This window comes from Somniosus microcephalus, chromosome 14, assembly GCF_052327205.1.
Source record: "Somniosus microcephalus isolate GS21.2 chromosome 14, FLI_Smic_1.0, whole genome shotgun sequence".
Taxonomy (NCBI): Eukaryota; Metazoa; Chordata; class Chondrichthyes; order Squaliformes; family Somniosidae; genus Somniosus; species Somniosus microcephalus.
The window spans coordinates 42,457,767-42,484,641 of NC_141000.1; positions in this window are offsets into that span (position 1 = coordinate 42,457,767).

Genomic DNA, 26,875 nt, shown 5'->3' on the forward strand with positions numbered 1-26,875 from the left:
TTTGGAGTTTGGAGTTTAGAGTTTGGATTTTGGAGTTTGGAGTTTAGAGTTTGGAGTTTAGAGTTAGGAGTTTGGAGTTTGGAGTTTGGAGTTTAGAGTTTGGAGTTTGGAGATTGGAGTTTGGAGATTGGAGTTTAGAGTTTAGAGTTCGGAGTTAGGAGTTAGGAGTTTGGAGTTTAGAGTTAGGAGTTTGGAGTTTGGAGTTTGGAGTTTAGAGTTTAGAGTTTGGAGTTTGGAGTTTGGAGTTAGGAGTTAGGAGTTAGGAGTTAGGAAATTGGAGTATAGATTTTAGAGTTTAGATTTAGGAGTTTGGAGTTTAGAGTTTGGCGTTTGGAGTTTAGAGTTTGGAGCTTGGAGTTAGGAGTTTGGAGTTTGGAGTTTAGAGTTTGGAGTTTGGAGTTTAGAGTTTGGAGTTTAGAGTTAGGAGTTTGGAGTTTGGAGTTTAGAGTTTGGAGTTAGGAGATTGGAGTTTAGAGTTTAGAGTTTAGAGTTTGGAGTTTGGAGTTTGGAGTTAGGAGTTAGGAGTTAGGAGATTGGAGTTTAGAGTTAGGAGTTTGGAGTTTGGAGTTTGGAGCTTAGAGTTTGGAGTTTAGAGTTAGGAGTTTGGAGTTTGGAGTTTGGAGTTTGGAGTTTAGAGTTTGGAGTTTAGAGTTTGGAGTTTGGAGTTTGGAGTTTAGAGTTTGGAGTTTGGAGTTTGGAGTTTAGAGTTTGGAGTTTAGAGTTAGGAGTTTGGAGTTTGGAGTTCAGAGTTTGGAATTTAGTGTTTGGAGTTTGGAGTTTGGAGTTTAGAGTTTAGAGTTTGGACTTTGGAGTTTGGAGTTTAGAGTTTGGAGTTTGGAGTTTAGAGTTAGGAGTTTGGAGTTTGGAGTTTAGAGTTAGGAGTTTGGAGTTTGGAGTTTGGAGTTTAGAGTTTGGAGTTTGGAGGTTGGAGTTTAGAGTTTGGAGTTTGGAGTTTGGAGTTAGGAGTTAGGAGATTGGAGTTTAGAGTTAAGAGTTTAGAGTTAGGAGTTTGGAGTTTGGAGTTTGGAGTTTAGAGTTTGGAGTTTGGAGTTAGGAGTTAGGAGATTGGAGTTTAGAGTTAGGAGTTTGGAGTTTAGAGTTTGGAGTTTGGAGTTTAGAGTTTGGAGTTTGGAGTTTTGAGTTTAGAGTTTGGAGTTTAGAGTTTGGAGTTTGGAGTTTAGAGTTTGGAGTTTAGAGTTTGGAGTTTGGAGTTTGGAGGTTAGAGTTTGGAGTTTGGAGTTTAGAGTTTGGAGTTTGGAGTTTGGAGTTTGGAGTTTGGAGTTTAGAGTTTGGAGTTTGGAGTTTGGAGTTTAGAGTTTGGAGTTTAGAGTTTGGAGTTTGGAGTTTGGAGTTTAGAGTTTGGAGTTTGGAGATTGGAGTTAGGAGTTAGGAGATTGGAGTTTAGAGTTTAGAGTTCGGAGATGGGAGTTAGGAGATTGGAGTTTAGAGTTAGGAGTTTGGAGTTTGGAGTTTGGAGTTTAGAGTTTGGAGTTTGGAGTTAGGAGTTTGGAGTTTGGAGTTCGGAGTTTAGAGTTTGGAGTTTAGAGTTTGGAGTTTGGAGTTAGGAGTTAGGAGTTAGGAGTTAGGAGATTGGAGTATAGATTTTAGAGTTTAGATTTAGGAGTTTGGAGTTTGGAGTTTAGAGTTTGGAGTTTGGAGTTTGGAGTTTGGATTTTGGAGTTCAGAGGTAGGAGTTAGGAGATTGGAGTTTAGAGTTAAGAGTTTAGAGTTAGGAGTTTGGAGTTTGGAGTTCAGAGGTAGGAGTTAGGAGATTGGAGTTTAGAGTTAAGAGTTTAGAGTTAGGAGTTTGGAGTTTGGAGTTTGGAGTTTGGAGTTTAGAGTTTGGAGTTTAGAGTTTGGAGTTTGGAGTTTGGAGTTTAGAGTTTGGAGTTTGGAGTTTGGAGTTTGGAGTTTAGAGTTTGGAGTTTGGAGTTCAGAGTTAGGAGTTTGGAGTTTGGAGTTTGGAGTTTAGAGTTTGGAGTTTGGAGTTTAGAGTTTGGAGTTTGGAGTTAGGAGTTAAGAGTTAGGAGATTGGAGTTTAGAGTTAGGAGTTTGGAGTTTAGAGTTTGGAGTTTGGAGTTTGGAGTTTGGAGTTTAGAGTTTGGAGTTTGGAGTTTAGAGTTAGGAGTTTGGAGTTTGGAGTTTAGAGTTTGGAGTTTGGAGTTAGGAGTTTGGAGTTTGGAGTTCGGAGTTTAGAGTTTGGAGTTTAGAGTTTGGAGTTTGGAGTTAGGAGTTAGGAGTTAGGAGATTGGAGTATAGATTTTAGAGTTTAGATTTAGGAGTTTGGAGTTTGGAGTTTAGAGTTTGGAGTTTGGAGTTTGGAGTTTGGATTTTGGAGTTCAGAGGTAGGAGTTAGGAGATTGGAGTTTAGAGTTAAGAGTTTAGAGTTAGGAGTTTGGAGTTTGGAGTTCAGAGGTAGGAGTTAGGAGATTGGAGTTTAGAGTTAAGAGTTTAGAGTTAGGAGTTTGGAGTTTGGAGTTTGGAGTTTGGAGTTTAGAGTTTGGAGTTTAGAGTTTGGAGTTTGGAGTTAGGAGTTAAGAGTTAGGAGATTGGAGTTTAGAGTTAGGAGTTTGGAGTTTAGAGTTTGGAGTTTGGAGTTTGGAGTTTAGAGTTTGGAGTTTGGAGTTTGGAGTTTGGAGTTTAGAGTTTGGAGTTTGGAGTTCAGAGTTAGGAGTTTGGAGTTTGGAGTTTGGAGTTTAGAGTTTGGAGTTTGGAGTTTAGAGTTTGGAGTTTGGAGTTAGGAGTTAAGAGTTAGGAGATTGGAGTTTAGAGTTAGGAGTTTGGAGTTTAGAGTTTGGAGTTTGGAGTTTGGAGTTTGGAGTTTAGAGTTTGGAGTTTGGAGTTTAGAGTTAGGAGTTTGGAGTTTGGAGTTTAGAGTTTGGAGTTTGGAGTTTAGAGTTTGGAGTTTAGAGTTTGGAGTTTGGAGTTTAGAGTTTGGAGTTTGGAGTTTGGAGTTTAGAGTTTGGAGTTTAGAGTTAGGAGTTTGGAGTTTGGAGTTTAGAGTTTGGAGTTTAGAGTTAGGAGTTTGGAGTTGGAGTTCAGAGTTTGGAATTTAGTGTTTGGAGTTTGGAGTTTGGAGTTTAGAGTTTAGAGTTTAGAGTTTGGAGTTTGGAGTTTGGAGTTTAGAGTTTGGAGTTTGGAGTTTGGAGTGTGGAGTTTGGAGTTTGGATTTTGGAGTTAGGAGTTAGGAGATTGGAGTTTAGAGTTTAGAGTTTAGAGTTTGGAGTTTGGAGTTAGGAGTTAGGAGATTGGAGTTTGGAGTTTGGAGTTAGGAGTAAGGAGTTAGGAGATTGGAGTTTAGAGTTTAGAGTTTAGAATTTGGAGTTTGGAGTTCAGAGTTTGGAGTTTAGAGTTTGGAGTTTAGAGTTAGGAGTTTGGAGTTTAGAGTTTGGAGTTTAGAGTTTGGAGTTTGGAGTTTGGAGTTTAGAGTTTGGAGTTTGGAGTTTGTAGTTCAGAGTTTGGAGTTTAGTGTTTGGAGTTTGGAGTTTGGAGTTTAGAGTTTAGAGTTTGGAGTTTGGAGTTTAGAGTTTAGAGTTTGGAGTTTGGAGTTTGGAGTTTAGAGTTTGGAGTTTAGAGTTAGGAGTTTGGAGTTTGGAGTTTAGAGTTAGGAGTTTGGAGTTTGGAGTTTAGAGTTTGGAGTTTGGAGTTCAGAGGTAGGAGTTAGGAGATTGGAGTTTAGAGTTAAGAGTTTAGAGTTAGGAGTTTGGAGTTTGGAGTTTGGAGTTTGGAGTTTAGAGTTTGGAGTTTAGAGTTTGGAGTTTGGAGTTAGGAGTTAAGAGTTAGGAGATTGGAGTTTAGAGTTAGGAGTTTGGAGTTTAGAGTTTGGAGTTTGGAGTTTGGAGTTTAGAGTTTGGAGTTTGGAGTTTGGAGTTTGGAGTTTAGAGTTTGGAGTTTGGAGTTTAGAGTTAGGAGTTTGGAGTTTGGAGTTTGGAGTTTAGAGTTTAGAGTTTGGAGTTTAGAGTTTGGAGTTTGGAGTTAGGAGTTAAGAGTTAGGAGATTGGAGTTTAGAGTTAGGAGTTTGGAGTTTAGAGTTTGGAGTTTGGAGTTTGGAGTTTGGAGTTTGGAGTTTAGAGTTTGGAGTTTGGAGTTTAGAGTTAGGAGTTTGGAGTTTGGAGTTTAGAGTTTGGAGTTTGGAGTTTAGAGTTTGGAGTTTAGAGTTTGGAGTTTGGAGTTTGGAGTTTAGAGTTTGGAGTTTGGAGTTTGGAGTTTAGAGTTTGGAGTTTAGAGTTAGGAGTTTGGAGTTTGGAGTTCAGAGTTTGGAATTTAGTGTTTGGAGTTTGGAGTTTGGAGTTTAGAGTTTAGAGTTTAGAGTTTGGAGTTTGGAGTTTGGAGTTTAGAGTTTGGAGTTTGGAGTTTGGAGTTTAGAGTTTGGAGTTTGGAGTTTAGAGTTAGGAGTTTGGAGTTTGGAGTTTAGAGTTTGGAGTTTAGAGTTTGGAGTTTAGAGTTTGGAGGTTGGAGTTTGGAGTTTAGAGTTTGGAGTTTGGAGTTTGGAGTTTAGAGTTTGGAGTTTAGAGTTAGGAGTTTGGAGTTTGGAGTTCAGAGTTTGGAATTTAGTGTTTGGAGTTTGGAGTTTGGAGTTTAGAGTTTAGAGTTTAGAGTTTGGAGTTTGGAGTTTAGAGTTATGGAGTTTGGAGTTTAGAGTTAGGAGTTAGGAGTTTGGAGTTTGGAGTTTAGAGTTAGGAGTTTGGAGTTTGGAGTTTGGAGTTTGGAGTTTAGAGTTTGGAGTTTAGAGTTTGGAGGTTGGAGTTTAGAGTTTGGAGTTTGGAGTTTGGAGTTAGGAGTTAGGAGATTGGAGTTTAGAGTTAAGAGTTTAGAGTTAGGTGTTTGGAGTTTGGAGTTTGGAGTTTGGAGTTTAGAGTTTGGAGTTTAGAGTTTGGAGTTTGGAGTTAGGAGTTAGGAGTTAGGAGATTGGAGTTTAGAGTTAGGAGTTTGGAGTTTAGAGTTTGGAGTTTGGAGTTTAGAGTTTGGAGTTTGGAGTTTGGAGTTTAGAGTTTGGAGTTTGGAGTTTGGAGTTTAGAGTTTGGAGTTTGGAGTATGGAGTTTAGAGTTTGGAGTTTAGAGTTTGGAGTTTGGAGTTTAGAGTTTGGAGTTTGGAGTTTGGAGTTTGGAGTTTAGAGTTTGGAGTTTGGAGTTTAGAGTTTGGAGTTTAGAGTTTGGAGTTTGGAGTTTGGAGTTTGGAGTTTAGAGTTTGGAGTTTGGAGATTGGAGTTAGGAGTTAGGAGATTGGAGTTTAGAGTTTAGAGTTCGGAGATGGGAGTTAGGAGATTGGAGTTTAGAGTTAGGAGTTTGGAGTTTCGAGTTTGGAGTTTGGAGTTTGGAGTTTAGAGTTTGGAGTTGAGAGTTTGGAGTTTGGAGTTAGGAGTTAGGAGTTAGGAGTTAGGAGATTGGAGTATAGATTTTAGAGTTTAGATTTAGGAGTTTGGAGTTTGGAGTTTAGAGTTTGGAGTTCGGAGTGTGGAGTTTGGAGTTTGGATTTTGGAGTTAGGAGTTAGGAGATTGGAGTTTAGAGTTTAGAGTTTAGAGTTTGGAGTTTGGAGTTTGGAGTTAGGAGTTAGGAGATTGGAGTTTGGAGTTTGGAGTTTGGAGTTAGGAGTAAGGAGTTAGGAGATTGGAGTTTAGAGTTTAGAGTTTAGAATTTGGAGTTTGGAGTTCAGAGTTTGGAGTTTAGAGTTTGGAGTTTAGAGTTAGGAGTTTGGAGTTTAGAGTTTGGAGTTTAGAGTTTGGAGTTTGGAGTTTGGAGTTTAGAGTTTGGAGTTTGGAGTTTGGAGTTCAGAGTTTGGAGTTTAGTGTTTGGAGTTTGGAGTTTGGAGTTTAGAGTTTAGAGTTTGGAGTTTGGAGTTTAGAGTTTAGAGTTTGGAGTTTGGAGTTTGGAGTTTAGAGTTTGGAGTTTAGAGTTAGGAGTTTGGAGTTTGGAGTTTAGAGTTAGGAGTTTGGAGTTTGGAGTTTGGAGTTTAGAGTTTGGAGTTTGGAGTTCAGAGGTAGGAGTTAGGAGATTGGAGTTTAGAGTTAAGAGTTTAGAGTTAGGAATTTGGAGTTTGGAGTTCAGAGTTTGGAGTTTAGAGTTTGGAGTTTAGAGTTAGGTGTTTGGAGTTTAGAGTTTGGAGTTTAGAGTTTGGAGTTTGGAGTTTGGAGTTTAGAGTTTGGAGTTTGGAGTTTGGAGTTCAGAGTTTGGAGTTTAGTGTTTGGAGTTTGGAGTTTGGAGTTTAGAGTTTAGAGTTTGGAGTTTGGAGTTTAGAGTTTAGAGTTTGGAGTTTGGAGTTTGGAGTTTAGAGTTTGGAGTTTAGAGTTAGGAGTTTGGAGTTTGGAGTTTAGAGTTAGGAGTTTGGAGTTTGGAGTTTAGAGTTTGGAGTTTGGAGTTCAGAGGTAGGAGTTAGGAGATTGGAGTTTAGAGTTAAGAGTTTAGAGTTAGGAGTTTGGAGTTTGGAGTTTGGAGTTTGGAGTTTAGAGTTTGGAGTTTAGAGTTTGGAGTTTGGAGTTAGGAGTTAAGAGTTAGGAGATTGGAGTTTAGAGTTAGGAGTTTGGAGTTTAGAGTTTGGAGTTTGGAGTTTGGAGTTTAGAGTTTGGAGTTTGGAGTTTGGAGTTTGGAGTTTAGAGTTTGGAGTTTGGAGTTTAGAGTTAGGAGTTTGGAGTTTGGAGTTTGGAGTATGGAGTTTAGAGTTTGGAGTTTAGAGTTTGGAGTTTGGAGTTAGGAGTTAAGAGTTAGGAGATTGGAGTTTAGAGTTAGGAGTTTGGAGTTTAGAGTTTGGAGTTTGGAGTTTGGAGTTTGGAGTTTAGAGTTGGAGTTTGGAGTTTAGAGTTAGGAGTTTGGAGTTTGGAGTTTAGAGTTTGGAGTTTGGAGTTTAGAGTTTGGAGTTTAGAGTTTGGAGTTTGGAGTTTGGAGTTTAGAGTTTGGAGTTTGGAGTTTGGAGTTTAGAGTTTGGAGTTTAGAGTTAGGAGTTTGGAGTTTGGAGTTCAGAGTTTGGAATTTAGTGTTTGGAGCTTGGAGTTTGGAGTTTAGAGTTTAGAGTTTAGAGTTTGGAGTTTGGAGTTTGGAGTTTAGAGTTTGGAGTTTGGAGTTTGGAGTTTAGAGTTTGGAGTTTGGAGTTTAGAGTTAGGAGTTTGGAGTTTGGAGTTTAGAGTTTGGAGTTTAGAGTTTGGAGTTTAGAGTTTGGAGGTTGGAGTTTGGAGTTTAGAGTTTGGAGTTTGGAGTTTGGAGTTTAGAGTTTGGAGTTTAGAGTTAGGAGTTTGGAGTTTGGAGTTCAGAGTTTGGAATTTAGTGTTTGGAGTTTGGAGTTTGGAGTTTAGAGTTTAGAGTTTAGAGTTTGGAGTTTGGAGTTTAGAGTTATGGAGTTTGGAGTTTAGAGTTAGGAGTTAGGAGTTTGGAGTTTGGAGTTTAGAGTTAGGAGTTTGGAGTTTGGAGTTTGGAGTTTGGAGTTTAGAGTTTGGAGTTTAGAGTTTGGAGGTTGGAGTTTAGAGTTTGGAGTTTGGAGTTTGGAGTTAGGAGTTAGGAGATTGGAGTTTAGAGTTAAGAGTTTAGAGTTAGGTGTTTGGAGTTTGGAGTTTGGAGTTTGGAGTTTAGAGTTTGGAGTTTAGAGTTTGGAGTTTGGAGTTAGGAGTTAGGAGTTAGGAGATTGGAGTTTAGAGTTAGGAGTTTGGAGTTTAGAGTTTGGAGTTTAGAGTTTGGAGTTTGGAGTTTGGAGTTTAGAGTTTGGAGTTTGGAGTTTGGAGTTTAGAGTTTGGAGTTTGGAGTATGGAGTTTAGAGTTTGGAGTTTGGAGTTTGGAGTTTAGAGTTTGGAGTTTGGAGTTTGGAGTTTGGAGTTTAGAGTTTGGAGTTTGGAGTTTAGAGTTTGGAGTTTAGAGTTTGGAGTTTGGAGTTTGGAGTTTGGAGTTTAGAGTTTGGAGTTTGGTGATTGGAGTTAGGAGTTAGGAGATTGGAGTTTAGAGTTTAGAGTTCGGAGATGGGAGTTAGGAGATTGGAGTTTAGAGTTAGGAGTTTGGAGTTTCGAGTTTGGAGTTTCGAGTTTGGAGTTTGGAGTTTAGAGTTTGGAGTTTGGAGTGTGGAGTTTGGAGTTTGGATTTTGGAGTTAGGAGTTATGAGATTGGAGTTTAGAGTTTAGAGTTTAGAGTTTGGAGTTTGGAGTTTGGAGTTAGGAGTTAGGAGATTGGAGTTTGGAGTCTGGAGTTAGGAGTAAGGAGTTAGGAGATTGGAGTTTAGAGTTTGGAGTTTGGAGTTTGGAGTTCAGAGTTTGGAGTTTAGTGTTTGGAGTTTGGAGTTTGGAGTTTAGAGTTTAGAGTTTGGAGTTTGGAGTTTAGAGTTTAGAGTTTGGAGTTTGGAGTTTGGAGTTTAGAGTTTGGAGTTTAGAGTTAGGAGTTTGGAGTTTGGAGTTTAGAGTTAGGAGTTTGGAGTTTGGAGTTTGGAGTTTAGAGTTTGGAGTTTGGAGTTCAGAGGTAGGAGTTAGGAGATTGGAGTTTAGAGTTAAGAGTTTAGAGTTAGGAGTTTGGAGTTTGGAGTTTAGAGTTTGGAGTTTGGAGTTTGGAGTTTAGAGTTTGGAGTTTGGAGTTTGGAGTTCAGAGTTTGGAGTTTAGTGTTTGGAGTTTGGAGTTTGGAGTTTAGAGTTTAGAGTTTGGAGTTTGGAGTTTAGAGTTTAGAGTTTGGAGTTTGGAGTTTGGAGTTTAGAGTTTGGAGTTTAGAGTTAGGAGTTTGGAGTTTGGAGTTTAGAGTTAGGAGTTTGGAGTTTGGAGTTTGGAGTTTAGAGTTTGGAGTTTGGAGTTCAGAGGTAGGAGTTAGGAGATTGGAGTTTAGAGTTAAGAGTTTAGAGTTAGGAGTTTGGAGTTTGGAGTTTAGAGTTTGGAGTTTAGAGTTTGGAGTTTGGAGTTAGGAGTTAAGAGTTAGGAGATTGGAGTTTAGAGTTAGGAGTTTGGAGTTTAGAGTTTGGAGTTTAGAGTTTGGAGTTTGGAGTTTGGAGTTTAGAGTTTGGAGTTTGGAGTTTGGAGTTTAGAGTTTGGAGTTTAGAGTTTGGAGTTTGGAGTTTAGAGTTTGGAGTTTGGAGTTTAGAGTTTGGAGTTTAGAGTTAGGAGTTTGGAGTTTGGAGTTTAGAGTTTGGAGTTTGGAGTTTAGAGTTTGGAGTTTGGAGTTTGGAGTTTGGAGTTTAGAGTTTGGATTTTGGAGTTTGGAGTTTAGAGTTTGGAGTTTGGATATTGGAGTTAGGAGATTGGAGTTTAGAGTTTAGAGTTCGGAGTTAGGAGTTAGGAGATTGGAGTTTAGAGTTAGGAGTTTGGAGTTTGGAGTTTGGAGTTTGGAGTTTAGAGTTTGGAGTTTGGAGTTTAGAGTTTGGAGTTTGGAGTTAGGAGTTAGGAGTTAGGAGTTAGGAGATTGGAGTATAGATTTTAGAGTTTAGATTTAGGAGTTTGGAGTTTAGAGTTTGGAGTTTGGAGTTTAGAGTTTGGAGCTTGGAGTTAGGAGTTTGGAGTTTAGAGTTTGGAGTTTGGAGTTTGGAGTTTAGAGTTTGGAGTTTAGAGTTAGGAGTTTGGAGTTTGGAGTTTAGAGTTTGGAGTTAGGAGATTGGAGTTTAGAGTTTAGAGTTTAGAGTTTGGAGTTTGGAGTTTGGAGTTAGGAGTTAGGAGTTAGGAGATTGGAGTTTAGAGTTAGGAGTTTGGAGTTTGGAGTTTGGAGCTTAGAGTTTGGAGTTTAGAGTTAGGAGTTTGGAGTTTGGAGTTTAGAGTTTGGAGTTTGGAGTTTAGAGTTTGGAGTTTAGAGTTTGGAGTTTGGAGTTTGGAGTTTAGAGATTGGAGTTTGGAGTTTAGAGTTAGGAGTTTGGAGTTTGGAGTTCAGAGTTCGGAGTTTAGTGTTTGGAGTTTGGAGTTTGGAGTTTAGAGTTTAGAGTTTGGAGTTTGGAGTTTAGAGTTTAGAGTTTGGAGTTTGGAGTTTAGAGTTAGGAGTTTGGAGTTTGGAGTTTAGAGTTAGGAGTTTGGAGTTTGGAGTTTGGAGTTTGGAGTTTAGAGTTTGGAGTTTAGAGTTTGGAGGTTGGAGTTTAGAGTTTGGAGTTTAGAGTTAGGAGTTTGGAGTTTGGAGTTTGGAGTTTAGAGTTTGGAGATTGGAGTTAGGAGTTAGGAGATTGGAGTTTAGAGTTTAGAGTTCGGAGTTAGGAGTTAGGAGATTGGAGTTTAGAGTTAGGAGTTTGGAGTTTGGAGTTTGGAGTTTGGAGTTTAGAGTTTGGAGTTTGGAGTTTGGAGTTTAGAGTTTGGAGTTTGGAGTTTAGAGTTTGGAGTTTAGAGTTTGGAGTTTGGAGTTTGGAGTTTAGAGATTGGAGTTTGGAGTTTAGAGTTAGGAGTTTGGAGTTTGGAGTTCAGAGTTCGGAGTTTAGTGTTTGGAGTTTGGAGTTTGGAGTTTAGAGTTTAGAGTTTGGAGTTTGGAGTTTAGAGTTTAGAGTTTGGAGTTTGGAGTTTAGAGTTAGGAGTTTGGAGTTTGGAGTTTAGAGTTAGGAGTTTGGAGTTTGGAGTTTGGAGTTTGGAGTTTAGAGTTTGGAGTTTAGAGTTTGGAGGTTGGAGTTTAGAGTTTGGAGTTTAGAGTTAGGAGTTTGGAGTTTGGAGTTTGGAGTTTAGAGTTTGGAGATTGGAGTTAGGAGTTAGGAGATTGGAGTTTAGAGTTTAGAGTTCGGAGTTAGGAGTTAGGAGATTGGAGTTTAGAGTTAGGAGTTTGGAGTTTGGAGTTTGGAGTTTGGAGTTTAGAGTTTGGAGTTTAGAGTTTGGAGTTTGGAGTTAGGAGTTAGGAGTTAGGAGTTAGGAGATTGGAGAATAGATTTTAGAGTTTAGATTTAGGAGTTTGGAGTTTAGAGTTTGGAGTTTGGAGTTTGGAGTTTAGAGTTTGGAGCTTGGAGTTAGGAGTTTGGAGTTTGGAGTTTAGAGTTTGGAGTTTGGAGTTTGGAGTTTAGAGTTTGGAGTTTAGAGTTAGGAGTTTGGAGTTTAGAGTTTGGAGTTAGGAGATTGGAGTTTAGAGTTTAGAGTTTAGAGTTTGGAGTTTGGAGTTTGGAGTTAGGAGTTAGGAGTTAGGAGATTGGAGTTTAGAGTTAGGAGTTTGGAGTTTGGAGCTTAGAGTTTGGAGTTTAGAGTTAGGAGTTTGGAGTTTGGAGTTTAGAGTTTGGAGTTTGGAGTTTAGAGTTTGGAGTTTAGAGTTTGGAGTTTGGAGTTTGGAGTTTAGAGATTGGAGTTTGGAGTTTGGAGTTTAGAGTTTGGAGTTTAGAGTTAGGAGTTTGGAGTTTGTAGTTCAGAGTTTGGAGTTTAGTGTTTGGAGTTTGGAGTTTGGAGTTTAGAGTTTAGAGTTTGGAGTTTAGAGTTTAGAGTTTGGAGTTTGGAGTTTGGAGTTTAGAGTTAGGAGTTTAGAGTTTGGAGTTTGGAGTTTAGAGTTTGGAGTTTAGAGTTAGGAGTTTGGAGTTTGGAGTTTAGAGTTTGGAGTTTAGAGTTTGGAGTTTGGAGTTTAGAATTTGGATTTTGGAGTTTGGAGTTTAGAGTTTGGAGTTTAGAGTTAGGAGTTTGGAGTTTGGAGTTTAGAGTTTAGAGTTTGGAGTTTGGAGTTTAGAGTTAGGAGTTTGGAGTTTGGAGTTTAGAGTTTGGAGTTTGGAGTTTAGAGTTTGGAGTTTAGAGTTAGGAGTTTGGAGTTTGGAGTTTAGAGTTTGGAGTTTGGAGTTTAGAGTTTGGAGTTTGGAGTTTGGAGTTTAGAGTTTGGATTTTGGAGTTTGGAGTTTAGAGTTTGGAGTTTAGAGTTAGGAGTTTGGAGTTTGGAGTTTGGAGTTTAGAGTTTGGAGATTGGAGTTAGGAGTTTGGAGATTGGAGTTTAGAGTTTAGAGTTCAGAGTTAGGAGTTAGGAGTTTGGAGTTTAGAGTTTGGAGTTTGGAGTTAGGAGTTAGGAGTTAGGAGTTAGGAGATTGGAGTATTGATTTTAGAGTTTAGATTTAGGAGTTTGGAGTTTGGAGTTTAGAGTTTGGAGTTTGGAGTGTGGAGTTTGGAGTTTGGATTTTGGAGTTAGGAGTTAGGAGATTGGAGTTTAGAGTTTAGAGTTTAGAGTTTGGAGTTTGGAGTTTGGAGTTAGGAGATTGGAGTTTGGAGTTTGGAGTTTGGAGTTAGGAGTAAGGAGTTAGGAGATTGGAGTTTAGAGTTTAGAGTTTAGAGTTTGGAGTTTGGAGTTCAGAGTTTGGAGTTTAGAGTTTGGAGTTTGGAGTTTGGAGTTTAGAGTTTGGAGTTTGGAGTTCAGAGTTTGGAGTTTAGTGTTTGGAGTTTGGAGTTTGGAGTTTAGAGTTTAGAGTTTGGAGTTTGGAGTTTGGAGTTTAGAGTTTGGAGTTTAGAGTTAGGAGTTTGGAGTTTGGAGTTTAGAGTTAGGAGTTTGGAGTTTGGAGTTTAGAGTCTGGAGTTTGGAGTTTAGAGGTAGGAGTTAGGAGATTGGAGTTTAGAGTTAAGAGTTTAGAGTTAGGAGTTTGGAGTTTGGAGTTTGGAGTTTGGAGTTTAGAGTTTGGAGTTTAGAGTTTGGAGTTTGGAGTTAAGAGTTAGGAGTTTGGAGTTTAGAGTTTGGAGTTTGGAGTTTAGAGTTTGGAGTTTGGAGTTTGGAGTTTGGAGTTTAGAGTTTGGAGTTTGGAGTTTAGAGTTTGGAGTTTAGAGTTTGGAGTTTGGATTTTGGAGTTTAGAGTTTGGAGTTTGGAGTTTAGAGTTTGGAGTTTAGAGTTAGGAGTTTGGAGTTTGGAGTTTAGAGTTTGGAGTTTGGAGTTTAGAGTTTGGAGTTTGGAGTTTGGAGTTTGGAGTTTAGAGTTTGGATTTTGGAGTTTGGAGTTTAGAGTTTGGAGTTTAGAGTTAGGAGTTTAGAGTTTGGAGTTTGGAGATTGGAGTTAGGAGTTAGGAGATTGGAGTTTAGAGTTTAGAGTTCGGAGTTAGGAGTTAGGAGATTGGAGTTTAGAGTTAGGAGTTTGGAGTTTGGAGTTTGGAGTTTAGAGTTTGGAGTTAGGAGTTAGGAGTTAGGAGATTGGAGAATAGATTTTAGAGTTTAGATTTAGGAGTTTGGAGTTTAGAGTTTGGAGTTTGGAGTTTAGAGTTTAGAGTTTGGAGCTTGGAGTTAGGAGTTTGGAGTTTGGAGTTTAGAGTTTGGAGTTTGGAGTTTAGAGTTTAGAGTTAGGAGTTTGGAGTTTGGAGTTTAGAGTTTGGAGTTAGGAGATTGGAGTTTAGAGTTTAGAGTTTAGAGTTTGGAGTTTGGAGTTTGGAGTTAGGAGTTAGGAGTTAGGAGATTGGAGTTTAGAGTTAGGAGTTTGGAGTTTGGAGCTTAGAGTTTGGAGTTTAGAGTTAGGAGTTTGGAGTTTAGAGTTTGGAGTTTGGAGTTTAGAGTTTGGAGTTTAGAGTTTGGAGTTTGGAGTTTGGAGTTTAGAGATTGGAGTTTGGAGTTTGGAGTTTAGAGTTTGGAGTTTAGAGTTAGGAGTTTGGAGTTTGGAGTTCAGAGTTTGGAGTTTAGTGTTCGGAGTTTGGAGTTTGGAGTTTAGAGTTTAGAGTTTGGAGTTTGGAGTTTAGAGTTTAGAGTTTGGAGTTTGGAGTTTGGAGTTTAGAGTTAGGAGTTTGGAGTTTGGAGTTTAGAGTTTGGAGTTTGGAGTTTAGAGTTTGGAGTTTAGAGTTAGGAGTTTGGAGTTTGGAGTTTAGAGTTTGGAGTTTGGAGTTTAGAGTTTGGAGTTTGGAGTTTGGAGTTTAGAGTTTGGATTTTGGAGTTTGGAGTTTAGAGTTTGGAGTTTAGAGTTAGGAGTTTGGAGTTTGGAGTTTGGAGTTTAGAGTTTGGAGTTTGGAGATTGGAGTTAGGAGTTTGGAGATTGGAGTTTAGAGTTTAGAGTTCGGAGTTAGGAGTTAGGAGTTTGGAGTTTAGAGTTAGGAGTTTGGAGTTTGGAGTTTGGAGTTTGGAGTTTAGAGTTTGGAGTTTAGAGTTTGGAGTTTGGAGTTAGGAGTTAGGAGTTAGGAGTTAGGAGATTGGAGTATAGATTTTAGAGTTTAGATTTAGGAGTTTGGAGTTTAGAGTTTGCAGTTTGGAGTTTGGAGTTTAGAGTTTGGAGCTTGGAGTTAGGAGTTTGGAGTTTGGAGTTTAGAGTTTGGAGTTTGGAGTTTGGAGTTTAGAGTTTGGAGTTTAGAGTTAGGAGTTTGGAGTTTGGAGTTTAGAGTTTGGAGTTAGGAGATTGGAGTTTAGAGTTTAGAGTTTAGAGTTTGGAGTTTGGAGTTTGGAGTTTGGAGTTAGGAGTTAGGAGTTAGGAGATTGGAGTTTAGAGTTAGGAGTTTGGAGTTTGGAGCTTAGAGTTTGGAGTTTAGAGTTAGGAGTTTGGAGTTTGGAGTTTAGAGTTTGGAGTTTGGAGTTTAGAGTTTAGAGTTTGGAGTTTGGAGTTTGGAGTTTAGAGTTTGGAGTTTGGAGTTTGGAGTTTAGAGTTTGGAGTTTAGAGTTAGGAGTTTGGAGTTTGGAGTTCAGAGTTTGGAATTTAGTGTTTGGAGTTTGGAGTTTGGAGTTTAGAGTTTGGAGTTTGGAGTTTAGAGTTTAGAGTTTGGAGTTTGGAGTTTAGAGTTAGGAGTTTGGAGTTTGGAGTTTAGAGTTAGGAGTTTGGAGTTTGGAGTTTGGAGTTTGGAGTTTAGAGTTTGGAGTTTAGAGTTTGGAGGTTGGAGTTTAGAGTTTGGAGTTTGGAGTTTGGAGTTAGGAGTTAGGAGATTGGAGTTTAGAGTTAAGAGTTTAGAGTTAGGAGTTTGGAGTTTGGAGTTTGGAGTTTGGAGTTTAGAGTTTGGAGTTTAGAGTTTAGAGTTTGGAGTTTCGAGTTTAGAGTTTGGAGTTTGGAGTTTAGAGTTTGGAGTTTGGAGTTTGGAGTTTAGAGTTTGGAGTTTGGAGTTTAGAGTTTGGAGTTTAGAGTTTGGAGTTTGGAGTTTGGAGTTTAGAGTTTGGAGTTTGGAGTTTAGAGTTTGGAGTTTGGAGTTTGGAGTTTAGAGTTTGGAGTTTGGAGTTTGGAGTTTAGAGTTTGGAGTTTAGAGTTAGGAGTTTGGAGTTAGGAGTTAGGAGATTGGAGTTTAGAGTTTAGAGTTCGGAGTTAGGAGATTGGAGTTTAGAGTTAGGAGTTTGGAGTTTGGAGTTTCGAGTTTGGAGTTTGGAGTTTGGAGTTTAGAGTTTGGAGTTTGGAGTTAGGAGTTAGGAGTTAGGAGATTGGAGTATAGATTTTAGAGTTTAGATTTAGGAGTTTGGAGTTTGGAGTTTAGAGTTTGGAGTTTGGAGTGTGGAGTTTGGAGTTTGGATTTTGGAGTTAGCAGTTAGGAGATTGGAGTTTAGAGTTTAGAGTTTAGAGTTTGGAGTTTGGAGTTAGGAGTTAGGAGATTGGAGTTTGGAGTTTGGAGTTTGGAGTTAGGAGTAAGGAGTTAGGAGATTGGAGTTTAGAGTTTAGAGTTTAGAGTTTGGAGTTTGGAGTTCAGAGTTTGGAGTTTAGATTTTGGAGTTTAGAGTTAGGAGTTTGGAGTTTAGAGTTTGGAGTTTAGAGTTTGGAGTTTGGAGTTTGGAGTTTAGAGTTTGGAGTTTGGAGTTTGGAGTTCAGAGTTTGGAGTTTAGTGTTTGGAGTTTGGAGTTTGGAGTTTAGAGTTTAGAGTTTGGAGTTTGGAGTTTAGAGTTTAGAGTTTGGAGTTTGGAGTTTGGAGTTTAGAGTTTGGAGTTTAGAGTTAGGAGTTTGGAGTTTGGAGTTTAGAGTTAGGAGTTTGGAGTTTGGAGTTTAGAGTTTGGAGTTTGGAGTTTAGAGGTAGGAGTTAGGAGATTGGAGTTTAGAGTTAAGAGTTTAGAGTTAGGAGTTTGGAGTTTGGAGTTTGGAGTTTAGAGTTTGGAGTTTAGAGTTTGGAGTTTGGAGTTAGGAGTTAAGAGTTAGGAGATTGGAGTTTAGAGTTAGGAGTTTGAAGTTTAGAGTTTGGAGTTTGGAGTTTAGAGTTTGGAGTTTGGAGTTTGGAGTTTGGAGTTTAGAGTTTGGATTTTGGAGTTTGGAGTTTGGAGTTTAGAGTTAGGAGTTTGGAGTTTGGAGTTTGGAGTTTAGAGTTTGGAGTTTGGAGATTGGAGTTAGGAGTTAGGAGATTGGAGTTTAGAGTTTAGAGTTCGGAGTTAGGAGTTAGGAGATTGGAGTTTAGAGTTTGGAGTTTGGAGTTTGGAGTTTAGAGTTTGGAGTTTAGAGTTAGGAGTTTGGAGTTTGGAGTTTAGAGTTTGGAGTTAGGAGATTGGAGTTTAGAGTTTAGAGTTTAGAGTTTGGAGTTTGGAGTTTGGAGTTTGGAGTTAGGAGTTAGGAGTTAGGAGATTGGAGTTTAGAGTTAGGAGTTTGGAGTTTGGAGCTTAGAGTTTGGAGTTTAGAGTTAGGAGTTTGGAGTTTGGAGTTTAGAGTTTGGAGTTTGGAGTTTAGAGTTTAGAGTTTGGAGTTTGGAGTTTGGAGTTTAGAGTTTGGAGTTTGGAGTTTGGAGTTTAGAGTTTGGAGTTTAGAGTTAGGAGTTTGGAGTTTGGAGTTCAGAGTTTGGAATTTAGTGTTTGGAGTTTGGAGTTTGGAGTTTAGAGTTTGGAGTTTGGAGTTTAGAGTTTAGAGTTTGGAGTTTGGAGTTTAGAGTTAGGAGTTTGGAGTTTGGAGTTTAGAGTTAGGAGTTTGGAGTTTGGAGTTTGGAGTTTGGAGTTTAGAGTTTGGAGTTTAGAGTTTGGAGGTTGGAGTTTAGAGTTTGGAGTTTGGAGTTAGGAGTTAGGAGATTGGAGTTTAGAGTTAAGAGTTTAGAGTTAGGAGTTTGGAGTTTGGAGTTTGGAGTTTGGAGTTTAGAGTTTGGAGTTTAGAGTTTAGAGTTTGGAGTTTCGAGTTTAGAGTTTGGAGTTTGGAGTTTAGAGTTTGGAGTTTGGAGTTTGGAGTTTAGAGTTTGGAGTTTGGAGTTTAGAGTTTGGAGTTTAGAGTTTGGAGTTTGGAGTTTGGAGTTTAGAGTTTGGAGTTTGGAGTTTAGAGTTTGGAGTTTGGAGTTTGGAGTTTAGAGTTTGGAGTTTGGAGTTTGGAGTTTAGAGTTTGGAGTTTAGAGTTAGGAGTTTGGAGTTAGGAGATTGGAGTTTAGAGTTTAGAGTTCGGAGTTAGGAGATTGGAGTTTAGAGTTAGGAGTTTGGAGTTTGGAGTTTCGAGTTTGGAGTTTGGAGTTTGGAGTTTAGAGTTTGGAGTTTGGAGTTAGGAGTTAGGAGTTAGGAGATTGGAGTATAGATTTTAGAGTTTAGATTTAGGAGTTTGGAGTTTGGAGTTTAGAGTTTGGAGTTTGGAGTGTGGAGTTTGGAGTTTGGATTTTGGAGTTAGCAGTTAGGAGATTGGAGTTTAGAGTTTAGAGTTTAGAGTTTGGAGTTTGGAGTTAGGAGTTAGGAGATTGGAGTTTGGAGTTTGGAGTTTGGAGTTAGGAGTAAGGAGTTAGGAGATTGGAGTTTAGAGTTTAGAGTTTAGAGTTTGGAGTTTGGAGTTCAGAGTTTGGAGTTTAGATTTTGGAGTTTAGAGTTAGGAGTTTGGAGTTTAGAGTTTGGAGTTTAGAGTTTGGAGTTTGGAGTTTGGAGTTTAGAGTTTGGAGTTTGGAGTTTGGAGTTCAGAGTTTGGAGTTTAGTGTTTGGAGTTTGGAGTTTGGAGTTTAGAGTTTAGAGTTTGGAGTTTGGAGTTTAGAGTTTAGAGTTTGGAGTTTGGAGTTTGGAGTTTAGAGTTTGGAGTTTAGAGTTAGGAGTTTGGAGTTTGGAGTTTAGAGTTAGGAGTTTGGAGTTTGGAGTTTAGAGTTTGGAGTTTGGAGTTTAGAGGTAGGAGTTAGGAGATTGGAGTTTAGAGTTAAGAGTTTAGAGTTAGGAGTTTGGAGTTTGGAGTTTGGAGTTTAGAGTTTGGAGTTTAGAGTTTGGAGTTTGGAGTTAGGAGTTAAGAGTTAGGAGATTGGAGTTTAGAGTTAGGAGTTTGGAGTTTAGAGTTTGGAGTTTGGAGTTTAGAGTTTGGAGTTTGGAGTTTGGAGTTTGGAGTTTAGAGTTTGGATTTTGGAGTTTGGAGTTTGGAGTTTAGAGTTAGGAGTTTGGAGTTTGGAGTTTGGAGTTTAGAGTTTGGAGTTTGGAGATTGGAGTTAGGAGTTAGGAGATTGGAGTTTAGAGTTTAGAGTTCGGAGTTAGGAGTTAGGAGATTGGAGTTTAGAGTTTGGAGTTTGGAGTTTGGAGTTTGGAGTTTGGAGTTTAGAGTTTGGAGTTTAGAGTTTGGAGTTTGGAGTTAGGAGTTAGGAGTTAGGAGATTGGAGTATAGATTTTAGAGTTTAGATTTAGGAGTTTGGAGTTTAGAGTTTGGAGTTTGGAGTTTAGAGTTTGAGCTTGGAGTTAGGAGTTTGGAGTTTGGAGTTTAGAGTTTGGAGTTTGGAGTTTGGAGTTTAGAGTTTGGAGTTTAGAGTTAGGAGTTAGGAGATTGGAGTTTAGAGTTAGGAGTTTGGAGTTTGGAGTTTGGAGCTTAGAGTTTGGAGTTTAGAGTTAGGAGTTTGGAGTTTGGAGTTTAGAGTTTGGAGTTTGGAGTTTAGAGTTTGGAGTTTAGAGTTTGGAGTTTGGAGTTTGGAGTTTAGAGATTGGAGTTTGGAGTTTGGAGTTTAGGGTTTGGAGTTTAGAGTTAGGAGTTTGGAGTTTGGAGTTCAGAGTTTGGAGTTTAGTGTTTGGAGTTTGGAGTTTAGAGTTTAGAGTTTGGAGTTTGGAGTTTAGAGTTTAGAGTTTGGAGTTTGGAGTTTAGAGTTAGGAGTTTGGAGATTGGAGTTTAGAGTTAGGAGTTTGGAGTTTAGAGTTTGGAGTTTGGAGTTTGGAGTTTGGAGTTTAGAGTTTGGAGTTTGGAGTTTAGAGTTTGGAGTTTAGAGTTTGGAGTTTGGAGTTTGGAGTTTAGAGTTTGGAGTTTAGAGTTTGGAGTTTGGAGTTTGGAGTTTAGAGTTTGGAGTTTAGAGTTAGGAGTTTGGAGTTTGGAGTTCAGAGTTTGGAATTTAGTGTTTGGAGTTTGGAGTTTGGAGTTTAGAGTTTGGAGTTTGGAGTTTAGAGTTTAGAGTTTGGAGTTTGGAGTTTAGAGTTAGGAGTTTGGAGTTTGGAGTTTAGAGTTAGGAGTTTGGAGTTTGGAGTTTGGAGTTTGGAGTTTAGAGTTTGGAGTTTAGAGTTTGGAGGTTGGAGTTTAGAGTTTGGAGTTTGGAGTTTGGAGTTAGGAGTTAGGAGATTGGAGTTTAGAGTTAAGAGTTTAGAGTTAGGAGTTTGGAGTTTGGAGTTTGGAGTTTGGAGTTTAGAGTTTGGAGTTTAGAGTTTAGAGTTTGGAGTTTCGAGTTTAGAGTTTGGAGTTTGGAGTTTAGAGTTTGGAGTTTGGAGTTTGGAGTTTAGAGTTTGGAGTTTGGAGTTTAGAGTTTGGAGTTTAGAGTTTGGAGTTTGGAGTTTAGAGTTTGGAGTTTGGAGTTTAGAGTTTGGAGTTTGGAGTTTGGAGTTTAGAGTTTGGAGTTTGGAGTTTGGAGTTTAGAGTTTAGAGTTTGGAGTTTAGAGTTTGGAGTTTGGAGTTAGGAGTTAGGAGATTGGAGTTTAGAGTTTAGAGTTCGGAGTTAGGAGATTGGAGTTTAGAGTTAGGAGTTTGGAGTTTGGAGTTTCGAGTTTGGAGTTTGGAGTTTGGAGTTTAGAGTTTGGAGTTTGGAGTTAGGAGTTAGGAGTTAGGAGATTGGAGTATAGATTTTAGAGTTTAGATTTAGGAGTTTGGAGTTTGGAGTTTAGAGTTTGGAGTTTGGAGTGTGGAGTTTGGAGTTTGGATTTTGGAGTTAGCAGTTAGGAGATTGGAGTTTAGAGTTTAGAGTTTAGAGTTTGGAGTTTGGAGTTAGGAGTTAGGAGATTGGAGTTTGGAGTTTGGAGTTTGGAGTTAGGAGTAAGGAGTTAGGAGATTGGAGTTTAGAGTTTAGAGTTTAGAGTTTGGAGTTTGGAGTTCAGAGTTTGGAGTTTAGATTTTGGAGTTTAGAGTTAGGAGTTTGGAGTTTAGAGTTTGGAGTTTAGAGTTTGGAGTTTGGAGTTTGGAGTTTAGAGTTTGGAGTTTGGAGTTTGGAGTTCAGAGTTTGGAGTTTAGTGTTTGGAGTTTGGAGTTTGGAGTTTAGAGTTTAGAGTTTGGAGTTTGGAGTTTAGAGTTTAGAGTTTGGAGTTTGGAGTTTGGAGTTTAGAGTTTGGAGTTTAGAGTTAGGAGTTTGGAGTTTGGAGTTTAGAGTTAGGAGTTTGGAGTTTGGAGTTTAGAGTTTGGAGTTTGGAGTTTAGAGGTAGGAGTTAGGAGATTGGAGTTTAGAGTTAAGAGTTTAGAGTTAGGAGTTTGGAGTTTGGAGTTTGGAGTTTAGAGTTTGGAGTTTAGAGTTTGGAGTTTGGAGTTAGGAGTTAAGAGTTAGGAGATTGGAGTTTAGAGTTAGGAGTTTGGAGTTTAGAGTTTGGAGTTTGGAGTTTAGAGTTTGGAGTTTGGAGTTTGGAGTTTGGAGTTTAGAGTTTGGATTTTGGAGTTTGGAGTTTGGAGTTTAGAGTTAGGAGTTTGGAGTTTGGAGTTTGGAGTTTAGAGTTTGGAGTTTGGAGATTGGAGTTAGGAGTTAGGAGATTGGAGTTTAGAGTTTAGAGTTCGGAGTTAGGAGTTAGGAGATTGGAGTTTAGAGTTTGGAGTTTGGAGTTTGGAGTTTGGAGTTTAGAGTTTGGAGTTTAGAGTTTGGAGTTTGGAGTTAGGAGTTAGGAGTTAGGAGATTGGAGTATAGATTTTAGAGTTTAGATTTAGGAGTTTGGAGTTTAGAGTTTGGAGTTTGGAGTTTAGAGTTTGAGCTTGGAGTTAGGAGTTTGGAGTTTGGAGTTTAGAGTTTGGAGTTTGGAGTTTGGAGTTTAGAGTTTGGAGTTTAGAGTTAGGAGTTAGGAGATTGGAGTTTAGAGTTAGGAGTTTGGAGTTTGGAGTTTGGAGCTTAGAGTTTGGAGTTTAGAGTTAGGAGTTTGGAGTTTGGAGTTTAGAGTTTGGAGTTTGGAGTTTAGAGTTTGGAGTTTAGAGTTTGGAGTTTGGAGTTTGGAGTTTAGAGATTGGAGTTTGGAGTTTGGAGTTTAGGGTTTGGAGTTTAGAGTTAGGAGTTTGGAGTTTGGAGTTCAGAGTTTGGAGTTTAGTGTTTGGAGTTTGGAGTTTAGAGTTTAGAGTTTGGAGTTTGGAGTTTAGAGTTTAGAGTTTGGAGTTTGGAGTTTAGAGTTAGGAGTTTGGAGTTTGGAGTTTAGAGTTAGGAGTTTGGAGTTTGGAGTTTAGAGTTTGGAGTTTAGAGTTTGGAGGTTGGAGTTTAGAGTTTGGAGGTTGGAGTTTAGAGTTTGGAGTTTGGAGTTTGGAGTTAGGAGTTAGGAGATTGGAGTTTAGAGTTAAGAGTTTAGAGTTAGGAGTTTGGAGTTTGGAGTTTGGAGTTTGGAGTTTAGAGTTTGGAGTTTAGAGTTTGGAGTTAGGAGTTAGGAGTTAGGAGATTGGAGTTTAGAGTTAGGAGTTTGGAGTTTAGAGTTTGGAGTTTGGAGTTTGGAGTTTGGAGTTTAGAGTTTGGAGTTTGGAGTTTAGAGTTTGGAGTTTAGAGTTTGGAGTTTGGAGTTTGGAGTTTAGAGTTTGGAGTTTGGAGTTTAGAGTTTGGAGTTTAGAGTTAGGAGTTTGGAGTTTGGAGTTTAGAGTTTGGAGTTTGGAGTTTGGAGTTTAGAGTTTGGAGTTTGGAGTTTGGAGTTTAGAGTTTGGAGTTTAGAGTTAGGAGTTTGGAGTTTGGAGTTTGGAGTTTGGAGTTTAGAGTTTGGAGTTTGGAGATTGGAGTTAGGAGTTAGGAGATTGGAGTTTAGAGTTAGGAGTTTGGAGTTTCGAGTTTGGAGTTTGGAGTTTGGAGTTTGGAGTTTAGAGTTTGGAGTTTAGAGTTTGGAGTTAGGAGTTAGGAGTTAGGAGTTAGGAGATTGGAGTATAGATTTTAGAGTTTAGATTTAGGAGTTTGGAGTTTGGAGTTTAGAGTTTGGAGTTTGGAGTGTGGAGTTTGGAGTTTGGATTTTGGAGTTAGGAGTTAGGAGATTGGAGTTTAGAGTTTAGAGTTTAGAGTTTGGAGTTTGGAGTTAGGAGTTAGGAGTTAGGAGATTGGAGTTTGGAGTTTGGAGTTTGGAGTTAGGAGTAAGGAGTTAGGAGATTGGAGTTTAGAGTTTAGAGTTTAGAGTTTGGAGTTTGGAGTTCAGAGTTTGGAGTTTAGAGTTTGGAGTTTAGAGTTAGGAGTTTGGAGTTTGGAGTTTAGAGTTAGGAGTTTGGAGTTTCGAGTTTGGAGTTTGGAGTTTGGAGCTTAGAGTTTGGAGTTTAGAGTTTAGAGTTTGGAGTTTGGAGTTTGGAGTTTAGAGTTTGGAGTTTGGAGTTTAGAGTTAGGAGTTTGGAGTTCGGAGTTTGGAGTTTGGAGTTTAGAGTTAGGAGTTTGGAGTTTGGAGTTTAGAGTTTGGAGTTTGGAGTTTGGAGTTTGGAGTTTGGAGTTTAGAGTTTGGAGTTTGGAGTTTGGAGTTTAGAGTTTGGAGTTTAGAGTTAGGAGTTTGGAGTTTGGAGTTTGGAGTTTGGAGTTTAGAGTTTGGAGTTTGGAGATTGGAGTTAGGAGTTAGGAGATTGGAGTTTAGAGTTCGGAGTTAGGAGTTAGGAGATTGGAGTTTAGAGTTAGGAGTTTGGAGTTTCGAGTTTGGAGTTTGGAGTTTGGAGTTTGGAGTTTAGAGTTTGGAGTTTAGAGTTTGGAGTTTGGAGTTAGGAGTTAGGAGTTAGGAGTTAGGAGATTGGAGTATAGATTTTAGAGTTTAGATTTAGGAGTTTGGAGTTTGGAGTTTAGAGTTTGGAGTTTGGAGTGTGGAGTTTGGAGTTTGGATTTTGGAGTTAGGAGTTAGGAGATTGGAGTTTAGAGTTTAGAGTTTGGAGTTTGGAGTGTGGAGTTTGGAGTTTGGAGTTTGGAGTTAGGAGTTAGGAGATTGGAGTTTGGAGTTTGGAGTTTGGAGTTAGGAGTAAGGAGTTAGGAGATTGGAGTTTAGAGTTTAGAGTTTAGAGTTTGGAGTTTGGAGTTCAGAGTTTGGAGTTTAGAGTTTGGAGTTTAGAGTTAGGAGTTTGGAGTTTGGAGTTTAGAGTTAGGAGTTTGGAGTTTCGAGTTTGGAGTTTGGAGTTTGGAGCTTAGAGTTTGGAGTTTAGAGTTTAGAGTTTGGAGTTTGGAGTTTGGAGTTTAGAATTTGGAGTTTGGAGTTTAGAGTTAGGAGTTTGGAGTTCGGAGTTTGGAGTTTGGAGTTTAGAGTTTGGAGTTTGGAGTTTGGAGTTTGGAGTTTAGAGTTTGGAGTTTGGAGTTTAGAGTTTGGAGTTAGGAGTTTGGAGTTTGGAGTTTAGAGTTAGGAGTTTGGAGTTTGGAGTTTAGAGTTTGGAGTTTGGAGTTTGGAGCTTAGAGTTTGGAGTTTAGAGTTTGGAGTTTGGAGTTTGGAGTTTAGAGTTTGGAGTTTGGAGTTTAGAGTTTGGAGTTTAGAGTTTGGAGTTTAGAGTTTGGAGTTTGGAGTTTAGAGTTTGGAGTTTAGAGTTAGGAGTTTGGAGTTTGGAGTTTAGAGTTTGGAGTTTGGAGTTTAGAGTTTGGAGTTTGGAGTTTGGAGTTTAGAGTTTGGAGTTTGGAGTTTGGAGTTTAGAGTTTGGAGTTTAGAGTTAGGAGTTTGGAGTTTGGAGTTTGGAGTTTAGAGTTTGGAGTTTGGAGATTGGAGTTAGGAGTTAGGAGATTGGAGTTTAGAGTTTAGAGTTCGGAGTTAGGAGTTAGGAGATTGGAGTTTAGAGTTAGGAGTTTGGAGTTTCGAGTTCGGAGTTTGGAGTTTGGAGTTTAGAGTTTGGAGTTTAGAGTTTGGAGTTTGGAGTTAGGAGTTAGGAGTTAGGAGTTAGGAGATTGGAGTATAGCTTTTAGAGTTTAGATTTAGGAGTTTGGAGTTTGGAGTTTAGAGTTTGGAGTTTGGAGTGTAGAGTTTGGAGTTTGGATTTTGGAGTTAGGAGTTAGGAGATTGGAGTTTAGAGTTTAGAGTTTAGAGTTTGGAGTTTGGAGTTTGGAGTTAGGAGTTAGGAGTTTATAGATTGGAGTTTGGAGTTTGGAGTTAGGAGTAAGGAGTTAGGAGATTGGAGTTTAGAGTTTAGAGTTTAGAGTTTGGAGTTCAGAGTTTGGAGTTTAGAGTTTGGAGTTTAGAGTTAGGAGTTTGGAGTTTGGAGTTTAGAGTTAGGAGTTTGGAGTTTGGAGTTTGGAGTTTGGAGTTTGGAGTTTGGAGCTTAGAGTTTGGAGTTTAGTGTTAGGAGTTTGGAGTTTGGAGTTTAGAGTTAGGAGTTTGGAGTTTGGAGTTTCGAGTTTGGAGTTTGGAGATTGGAGCTTAGAGTTTGGAGTTTAGAGTTTGGAGTTTGGAGTTTGGAGTTTAGAGTTTGGAGTTTGGAGTTTAGAGTTAGGAGTTTGGAGTTCGGAGTTAGGAGTTTGGAGTTCGGAGTTTGGAGTTTGGAGTTTGGAGTTTAGAGTTTGGAGTTTGGAGTTTAGAGTTTAGAGTTTGGAGTTTAGAGTTTGGAGTTTAGAGTTAGGAGTTTGGAGTTTGGAGTTTAGAGTTAGGAGTTTGGAGTTTGGAGTTTAGAGTTTGGAGTTTGGAGTTTGGAGCTTAGAGTTTGGAGTTTAGAGTTTGGAGTTTGGAGTTTGGAGTTTAGAGTTTGGAGTTTGGAGTTTAGAGTTTGGAGTTTAGAGTTACGAGTTTGGAGTTTAGAGTTTGGAGTTTGGAGTTTAGAGTTTGGAGTTTGGAGTTTGGAGTTAGGAGTTAGGAGATTGGAGTTTAGAGTTAGGAGTTTGGAGTTTGGAGTTTAGAGTTTGGAGTTTGGAGTTTAGAGTTTGGAGTTTGGAGTTTAGAGTTTGGAGTTTGGAGTTTGGAGTTTAGAGTTTGGAGTTTAGAGTTTGGAGTTTGGAGTTTGGAGTTTGGAATTTAGAGTTTGGAGTTTAGAGTTAGGAGTTTGGAGTTTGGAGTTTGGAGTTTGGAGTTTGGAGTTTGGAGTTTAGAGTTTGGAGTTTAGAGTTTGGAGTTTGGAGTTTGGAGTTTAGAGTTTGGAGTTTAGAGTTAGGAGTTTGGAGTTTGGAGTTTAGAGTTTGGAGTTTGGAGTTTGCAGTTAGGAGTTAGGAGATTGGAGTTTAGAGTTTAGAGTTGGGAGTTAGGAGATAGGAGATTGGAGTTTAGAGTTAGGAGTTTGGAGTTTGGAGTTTGGAGTTTAGAGTTTGGAGTTTGGAGTTTAGAGTTTGGAGTTTGGAGTTTGGAGTTAGGAGTTAGGAGATTGGAGTTTAGAGTTAGGAGTTTGGAGTTTGGAGTTTAGAGTTTGGAGTTTAGAGTTTGGAGTTTGGAGTTTGGAGTTTAGAGTTTGGAGTTTAGAGTTTGGAGTTTGGAGTTTGGAATTTAGAGTTTGGAGTTTAGAGTTTGGAGTTTGGAGTTTAGAGTTTGGAGTTTGGAGTTTGGAGTTTGGAGTTTGGAGTTTAGAGTTTGGAGTTTGGAGTTTGGAGTTTAGAGTTTGGAGTTTAGAGTTAGGAGTTTGGAGTTTGGAGTTTAGAGTTTGGAGTTTGGAGTTTGCAGTTAGGAGTTTGGAGTTTAGAGTTGGGAGTTAGGAGATAGGAGTTTGGAGTTTAGAGTTTGGAGTTTGGAGTTTGGAGTTTAGAGTTTGGAGTTTAGAGTTAGGAGTTTGGAGTTTGGAGTTTAGAGTTTGGAGTTTAGAGTTTGGAGTTTGGAGTTTGGAGTTTGGAGTTTAGAGTTTGGAGTTTGGAGTTTGGAGTTTAGAGTTTGGAGTTTAGAGTTTGGAGTTTGGAGTTTGGAGTTTAGAGTTTGGAGTTTGGAGTTTGCAGTTAGGAGTTAGGAGATTGGAGTTTAGAGTTAAGAGTTGGGAGTTAGGAGATAGGAGATTGGAGTTTAGAGTTAGGAGTTTGGAGTTTGGAGTTTAGAGTTTGGAGTTTGGAGTTTAGAGTTTGGAGTTTGGAGTTTAGAGTTTGGAGTTTGGAGTTTGGAGTTTAGAGTTTGGAGTTTAGAGTTTGGAGTTTGGAGTTTGGAGTTTGGAATTTAGAGTTTGGAGTTTAGAGTTAGGAGTTTGGAGTTTGGAGTTTGGAGTTTGGAGTTTGGAGTTTGGAGTTTAGAGTTTGGAGTTTAGAGTTTGGAGTTTGGAGTTTGGAGTTTAGAGTTTGGAGTTTAGAGTTAGGAGTTTGGAGTTTGGAGTTTAGAGTTTGGAGTTTGGAGTTTGCAGTTAGGAGTTAGGAGATTGGAGTTTAGAGTTTAGAGTTGGGAGTTAGGAGATAGGAGATTGGAGTTTAGAGTTAGGAGTTTGGAGTTTGGAGTTTGGAGTTTAGAGTTTGGAGTTTGGAGTTTAGAGTTTGGAGTTTGGAGTTTGGAGTTAGGAGTTAGGAGATTGGAGTTTAGAGTTAGGAGTTTGGAGTTTGGAGTTTAGAGTTTGGAGTTTAGAGTTTGGAGTTTGGAGTTTAGAGTTTGGAGTTTGGAGTTTAGAGTTTGGAGTTTAGAGTTTGGAGTTTGGAGTTTGGAATTTAGAGTTTGGAGTTTAGAGTTTGGAGTTTGGAGTTTAGAGTTTGGAGTTTGGAGTTTGGAGTTTGGAGTTTAGAGTTTGGAGTTTGGAGTTTGGAGTTTAGAGTTTGGAGTTTAGAGTTAGGAGTTTGGAGTTTGGAGTTTAGAGTTTGGAGTTTGGAGTTTGCAGTTAGGAGTTTGGAGTTTAGAGTTGGGAGTTAGGAGATAGGAGTTTGGAGTTTGGAGTTTGGAGTTTAGAGTTTGGAGTTTAGAGTTAGGAGTTTGGAGTTTGGAGTTTAGAGTTTGGAGTTTAGAGTTTGGAGTTTGGAGTTTGGAGTTTGGAGTTTAGAGTTTGGAGTTTG